Below are 6,000 nucleotides of genomic sequence, written 5' to 3'. Positions count from 1 at the left end.
GTGGGCTGCTTCGGTCTCTGGTGTTGCAGTGGTATGTGGCTGGCTTCATGTTACAGCAATTGTTTGTGTGATTGCAGCTGTGCCTTGGCTTTTATGGGGAGAAAACTGCTCTGTCTGTCCAAAAGCAGACCCACACTAATCTGTGTTGTCCCTGCATGGGACACCCAGGATAGGCTAAGTAAATCTTTGTGGGTTTAGGGTGGGGTTTTTGCCTGTCAGTGTATAAGGAGCTAAGGCAGCCTACATCTATTGATGTCCTTTACTGAGCAGATCCAGAAAATTCATGCCCTCCTGCTCCTTTCAGCAAATTACTTTGGGTTTTGTTGCTGCCTAGCGCACAAAGAGCTGGATTGCAATCTCAATTTCCAATTGGAAATCCTTCCAGCTCCCCCTAGCCTTCCACCACTGGAGGTGCAAAGTGCTCCAGAAATAGCACACGCTGCTGTGAAGTTCACGTGGGCTCTTTTAGTAACAAGTAAGGGTTTAACCTGTTGTCTGTTGGGCTGGGGCTGGCCTGTGAGCTATCGAAGTGGTCCGTCAGTGCTGGCTGACTTTCACAGGCTGACACTGCTGCTCTTCAAGGTGAAAGCTAAACTTATTCTTTGCCCTTCTCAAGCTTGGGCAATGGACTTTGGAAGCCTCCTGCACTAGCAGATAAACCTGGTGTGTTGCTAACCTCCCCTTCTCAACCTCTGCTAAAATTGATTTGGTCTTCGTGTTTTCAGCTAGCAAATGTTAAGGCTGGGTTTCCAGTGACTTGGCTGGAAATGCACCGTGAGAAAAACGTTCTAAACCCTTGGCGCAAACTGGAGGAGGTCAGTTCTTGCAGAGCTTTTTCCAAGCAATGTGTTCAATGATCAAGTTTTATATCAAAGTACAGCTGCTGCTTGCAAATCCCCCTAAAGCAGAGGAGCAAGGGAGCTATTCCAAATACGGATCCATTCCTGCAAAAGGCTGCACTAATAAATGTCCTGTAATTGTCTGTGTTGCAAGGTGGAACCAGCCCTGCCCAAAACTCTTGGCTGTGCTGGAAATCCCCTTAATTAAGGTCTAACATGAGGTTGCCACTGAATGTTGTTCTTTTCTACCCACTTACCACCGGTCTATAAAAGGGGAACTTTCCTTTGATCTCATCTTGTGCCCTAGGTACCAGCCCAGGATATACTAGTCTCATACAAGTTTCAACCACTCTTCTGAGCTGGACTCATGGATAAATGACTCCTTCCAAGCTGTTTTTCTGCAGTTGGTTTTCCCTTCTCTTGCCAATCTTAGGAGCGTAGGGGTAAAGTTCATCTCTGGCTTGTGGTGTGTTTAATGATTTTGACTGGTTTAGTGAAAGACTCACTGGGGGTGTCCTGGTACTGTAGGTACCTCCCCCTACATTTTCCTACTTATGCCCTTGCCTATGTAAAACAGAGACTTCTTGGGGAGGGGCTGCCTTTGATGTACACAGCATCCAGAACAAAAGAGATCATTATGTAAAATAACCCAAATGTTAATAGAAGTTAAAGTTATCACTTCAGACTCAGTGGCGACCATGCTACATGTTGCTGGGACGCTGTCAGGATGGTATCACTATACTCTTGCCTTCTTGTCGTCCAGGCGTCTTCCCTTGGCCATAACAAGAAGTAGGCTCCTGCCCAGTCCTGATAAAGCTGTTCTTATGGTCTCGTTCGAGAAATGGGCATCTTTGCTTTCCTGTGGACCTGTCTTGCCTTTAGCTCAGCAACCTCCCCTTCCTCTACTGTTGTTTAGCTTGATATTAAGTGGATTTGCACTTCTCCAGTGCTTTAAGACCTCCTTGTCCTCCTAACATTCCTCATTATACCTGTAAAGGTCCTGATAAATCCGTCCCTTCCTCTGCACTGGGCTGTATCAGCCCTTTCTGGTTTCAGTCGTCTTGCACTCTTTTATCTGCCCCTTTCTGACAGATGTATTTCTCTTCCCTTCTCGCTGGGATTTGGCTCACAAACTTGCCTTTTAAAATGGGAAGGAAAGTAGCTTGGGGCCTTTCAACCTGTTTTTGTACCTGTTTGTGCCTCCTTACAGGCTGGAAGAGGGGACCTTCCACTGTCACCTCTTCTTCCTCATGTATTTAGAATTGTAGAATGGTTTGGGTTGGAAGGGGCCTTAAAGATCATCTAGTTCCAGCCCCCCTGCCATGGGCAGGGACACCGTCCACTAGACCAGGTTGCTCAAAGCCCCGTCCAACCTGGCCTTGAACACTTCCAGGGATGGGGCATCCACAACTTCTCAGGGCAACCTGTGTCAGTGCCTCACCACCCTCATAGTGAAGAATTTCTTCCTTATAGCTAATCTAAATCTACCCTCTTTCAGTTTAAACCCATTACCCTTTGTCCTATCACCACATGCCCTTGTAAAAAGTCCCTCTTCAGCTTTCTTGAAGGCCCCCTTCAGATACTGGAAGGCTGCTATAAGGTCTCCCCGGAGCCTTCTCTTCTCCAGGCTGAACAACCCCAACTCTCTCAGTCTGTCTTCACCGGAGAGGTGCTCCAGCCCTCTGCTCATCTTTGTGGCCCTCCTCTGGACCCACTCCAACAGGTCCATGTCCTTCTTGTGTTGGAGGCCCTGGAGCTGGACACAGCACTGCAGGTGGGGTCTCACCAGAGCGGAGCAGAGGGGCAGAATCACCTCCCTCGACCTGCTGGCCACGCTGCTTTGGATGCAGCCCAGGATACAGTTGGCCTTCTGGGCTGTGAGCTCACATTGCCGGCTCATGTTGAGCTTCTCATCAACCAACACCCCCAAATCCTTCTCTGCAGGGCTACTCTCAATCCATTCTCTGCCCAGCCTGTATTTGTGCTTGGGATTGCCCTGACCCATGTGCAGGACCTTGCACTTGACCTTGTTGGACTTCATGAGGTTCACACGGGCCCACCTCTCAAGCCTGTCAAGGTCCCTCTGGATGGCATCCCTTCCCTCCAGCGCGTTGACCACATCACACAGCTTGGTGTCGTCGGCAAACTTGCTGAGGGTGCACTCAATCCCACTGTCCATGTCGCCAACAAAGATGTTAAACAGCACCGGTCCCAATACCGACCCCTGAGGAACGCCATTCATCACTGGTCTCCACTTGGACATCAAGCTGTTGACCGCAACTCCTTGAGTGCGATCATCCAGCCAATTCCTTGTCCACTGAGTGGTCCATCCATCAAATCCACATCTCTCCAATTTAGAGACAAAGATGTCGTGTTATACATCGTTTCTGTCCTATTTTATCCCCTCTGCCTCAAAGCAGAGCTCTCCCTCCAGCAAACAGAACTGGAACAAAAGGGTACATGACTAAATTTATGGAAAAAGCATGGCAGCCAGGTGCAGGCCACCTGCAATGATTTATTCCTTCCTCGACTACCAGCCACAGGGCATCCTGAGCATGTTACATGGGTTACTTAACTGCTTTTTCCCTATTTGCGAAGCAGGGCAGCAATATTTTCTATGGCACCAGTATGTCGTGAGGTGGGATGTCACCAGCTTGCTTTGAGACCCTCATTAATTAAAGTAGTATAAGCAGAATAGTGCCATTTGTAGTGCGTACACAGCTTTTTTTGATTCGGTCTGGAAGCAGAGAAGGGTCTAATGAAAGAGAGGTGGAGGAAAGAAAAAGAGAGGCCATGCTGCCCTCATGAGGTGCCTGTCAGTAACTCCATGATACGAAAAAAAGAAAAAGCATTTTGGGGAAATGCCAGGTAGCAATGCCGAGAAACCACTAACCTAGAGTGGAACGGCCTGTACGAGGAGGAGACACGGAGAAATGGATGCATTACCCTCTGGATAAATATTTTGTCAATTTAGCCCAAGCAGCAGTACCACATGGAATAACAAATGAATTTCTACAGTGCAAATCCTTCTAAGCTTCATGTTGTAAAATGATCCTCGGGAAAATGGTGCTATTTGGCAACAGCTCAGTTAAATGAGGTTTTTTCCTCTAAAGGAAAATCCTGACCGTCACAAAAATGGGCAATTTCCTGCCTACTTCTGCCAGAGGTTCAAGGGACCACCTTTTGCAGCTGAAAGGGCAGGAAGAAAAATGCTGATGCAGAGCTTTCTCTACTCTGCTTTGTGGTTATCTTCTCTTCTTCTGGGCTGGGGCACTTGGAGGTGAGAATGTTGTAACAGGTTATAAAAGGCTGTAAGAGAAGCCTGGTGGGAATTCGAACTCCACCCATGGTCTGATCATTTACTGGTTCCCTGGTTTCTCCCAGATCTGATCCACCCTTGCTAGCTGATCACACATCAGGACTTTTTCCCCAAATAGTTCCTGGCTTTGCTCTGTGCTTTCTGTTGTGCTTTGATCGAGGTTACACAGTGCAGGTTACTCCCATCATGTTTGACCGAGCCAAATATTAGCCCCTGTGCCAGGAGCTCATACTCCCATTGCGTGGCATCCCCAAAACACTCTGATGGTTGGTTTCTTCATACAAGCATTCCTGTCTCATAAACTTCTCCAAGTCAGGCATCAGAAAGAGCTGGACTGACATTTATTTCTATTCTCCCACCCTGAGAACATGAGTTTTGGGGAAACTAGCTCAGTTCTCAAATACGAAGTTCTCTGACTAGAGTTTGCCATAGACACCAATAGCTGCCATCAAGCTGTTGCCAGTTTTCTCTACTGTCACTTGAGCTTTTCCTCCTCAAGCCCACAATGCCAAGAGCACGAAGAGCCATCGACCTCCATCCTGACCACGGGTTTATCCCTGACCAAGTGTGAGAGACTGAACTGTAGAACGTTTCTCTCAAAGATTGCTTGTCTAAGCGAAGAATCCTCTGAATATGATAAGAACGGCCGCGGCCGCGGAGACCTCCGGTTTGCGGGGGCTGCGCTGTGCGCAGGACTCGGTTGGACTCAGCCGAAGTCACGAGGAGCGTGTGCGCACGGGCAGCCGCGTGCTAGCCGCACACTAGCCGCACACTAGCCGCCTGCAGAGCGAGGCGGGAGCCGCGTGAAGCGTATGCGCATGCGCGGGAATGTAGCAACGTGCAGGTACGTGGAAAACTGCAGCCCTTGAGTGAGGATCAAAGGGGCCGCCAAGACAAGCCCCAGCGTGATCGCCCATCGCCAAAACCGAAATCCCGAGGGATTTGGACCCCGGCACGACCGCCCACCGCTGAAACACCGAGAGACTGGACGCACAGGATGCCGCGGATCCATGGCGGTGACTGTTCTTGCAACTCTATCCTTGATTTCTATCCTTGTTCTGATCTATCCTATTGCTGCTAATTTTTACGTTTGGTAATAAAAGTTGTTTAGGATATGCGGCATTTGACCTTGTTTGTGTCTTAATCTCGCTCTTGGGATCATATCGAAACCTCCCCCGACATCGGATCGGGACACCAAGTGACTGGGCTGCTGAATGTCTTGAGACACGACTTGTTCAATGAACTAACAGGAGGGTTAGGAAGCAGCATATAGCTCTCCTGTATGAGCGGTTGGAGGGAGTGGATGGCAGATATCTTACCCAAATAGGTTGTATAGCAGCAGCAACCATACTACCCATCCATTCTCCCTCCCTGTCACGTCAGAGGGCCTGGATGTCCCTTCCAACAAATTCTTTCTAAATGGATGTACAGGTTTCATCAGTGAAGAGTCAGTCAAAATGTTATGACCTACAAATGATACCAAAAAAGTGAAAGATCAAGAAAGTCTTGACTGTTTGGTATAACGGCACTATATTGTCCTGGAGGTGCTTACAGCTGATAAGAGTACAAGGTTTTGGTGCAAATGTTGTCCTGGGGAGGCTTCACAGCCAGTGGGCTCCCAGCCAATGTGTGTATTGATTTTTTTTTTCTCCTTATGTATGCTTAGCTTTCATACTCATGAATGGATCATCCTGCAGAGGCTTTCCATTCAAAGGGCCTTAAAGAGCTCTAGAAATATTCCACAGAAGGATTTACTTTGCCCATTGGTGAAATGCAACCACTTCTGGGGTGGAAAGCACAACCATTACACATCAGATTAAGTGAGGAAATCACAATACCACC

This window comes from Calonectris borealis, chromosome 1 (assembly GCF_964195595.1).
Source record: "Calonectris borealis chromosome 1, bCalBor7.hap1.2, whole genome shotgun sequence".
In the NCBI taxonomy this organism is placed as follows: Eukaryota; Metazoa; Chordata; class Aves; order Procellariiformes; family Procellariidae; genus Calonectris; species Calonectris borealis.
Note: the sequence above shows the minus strand (reverse complement) of the source record.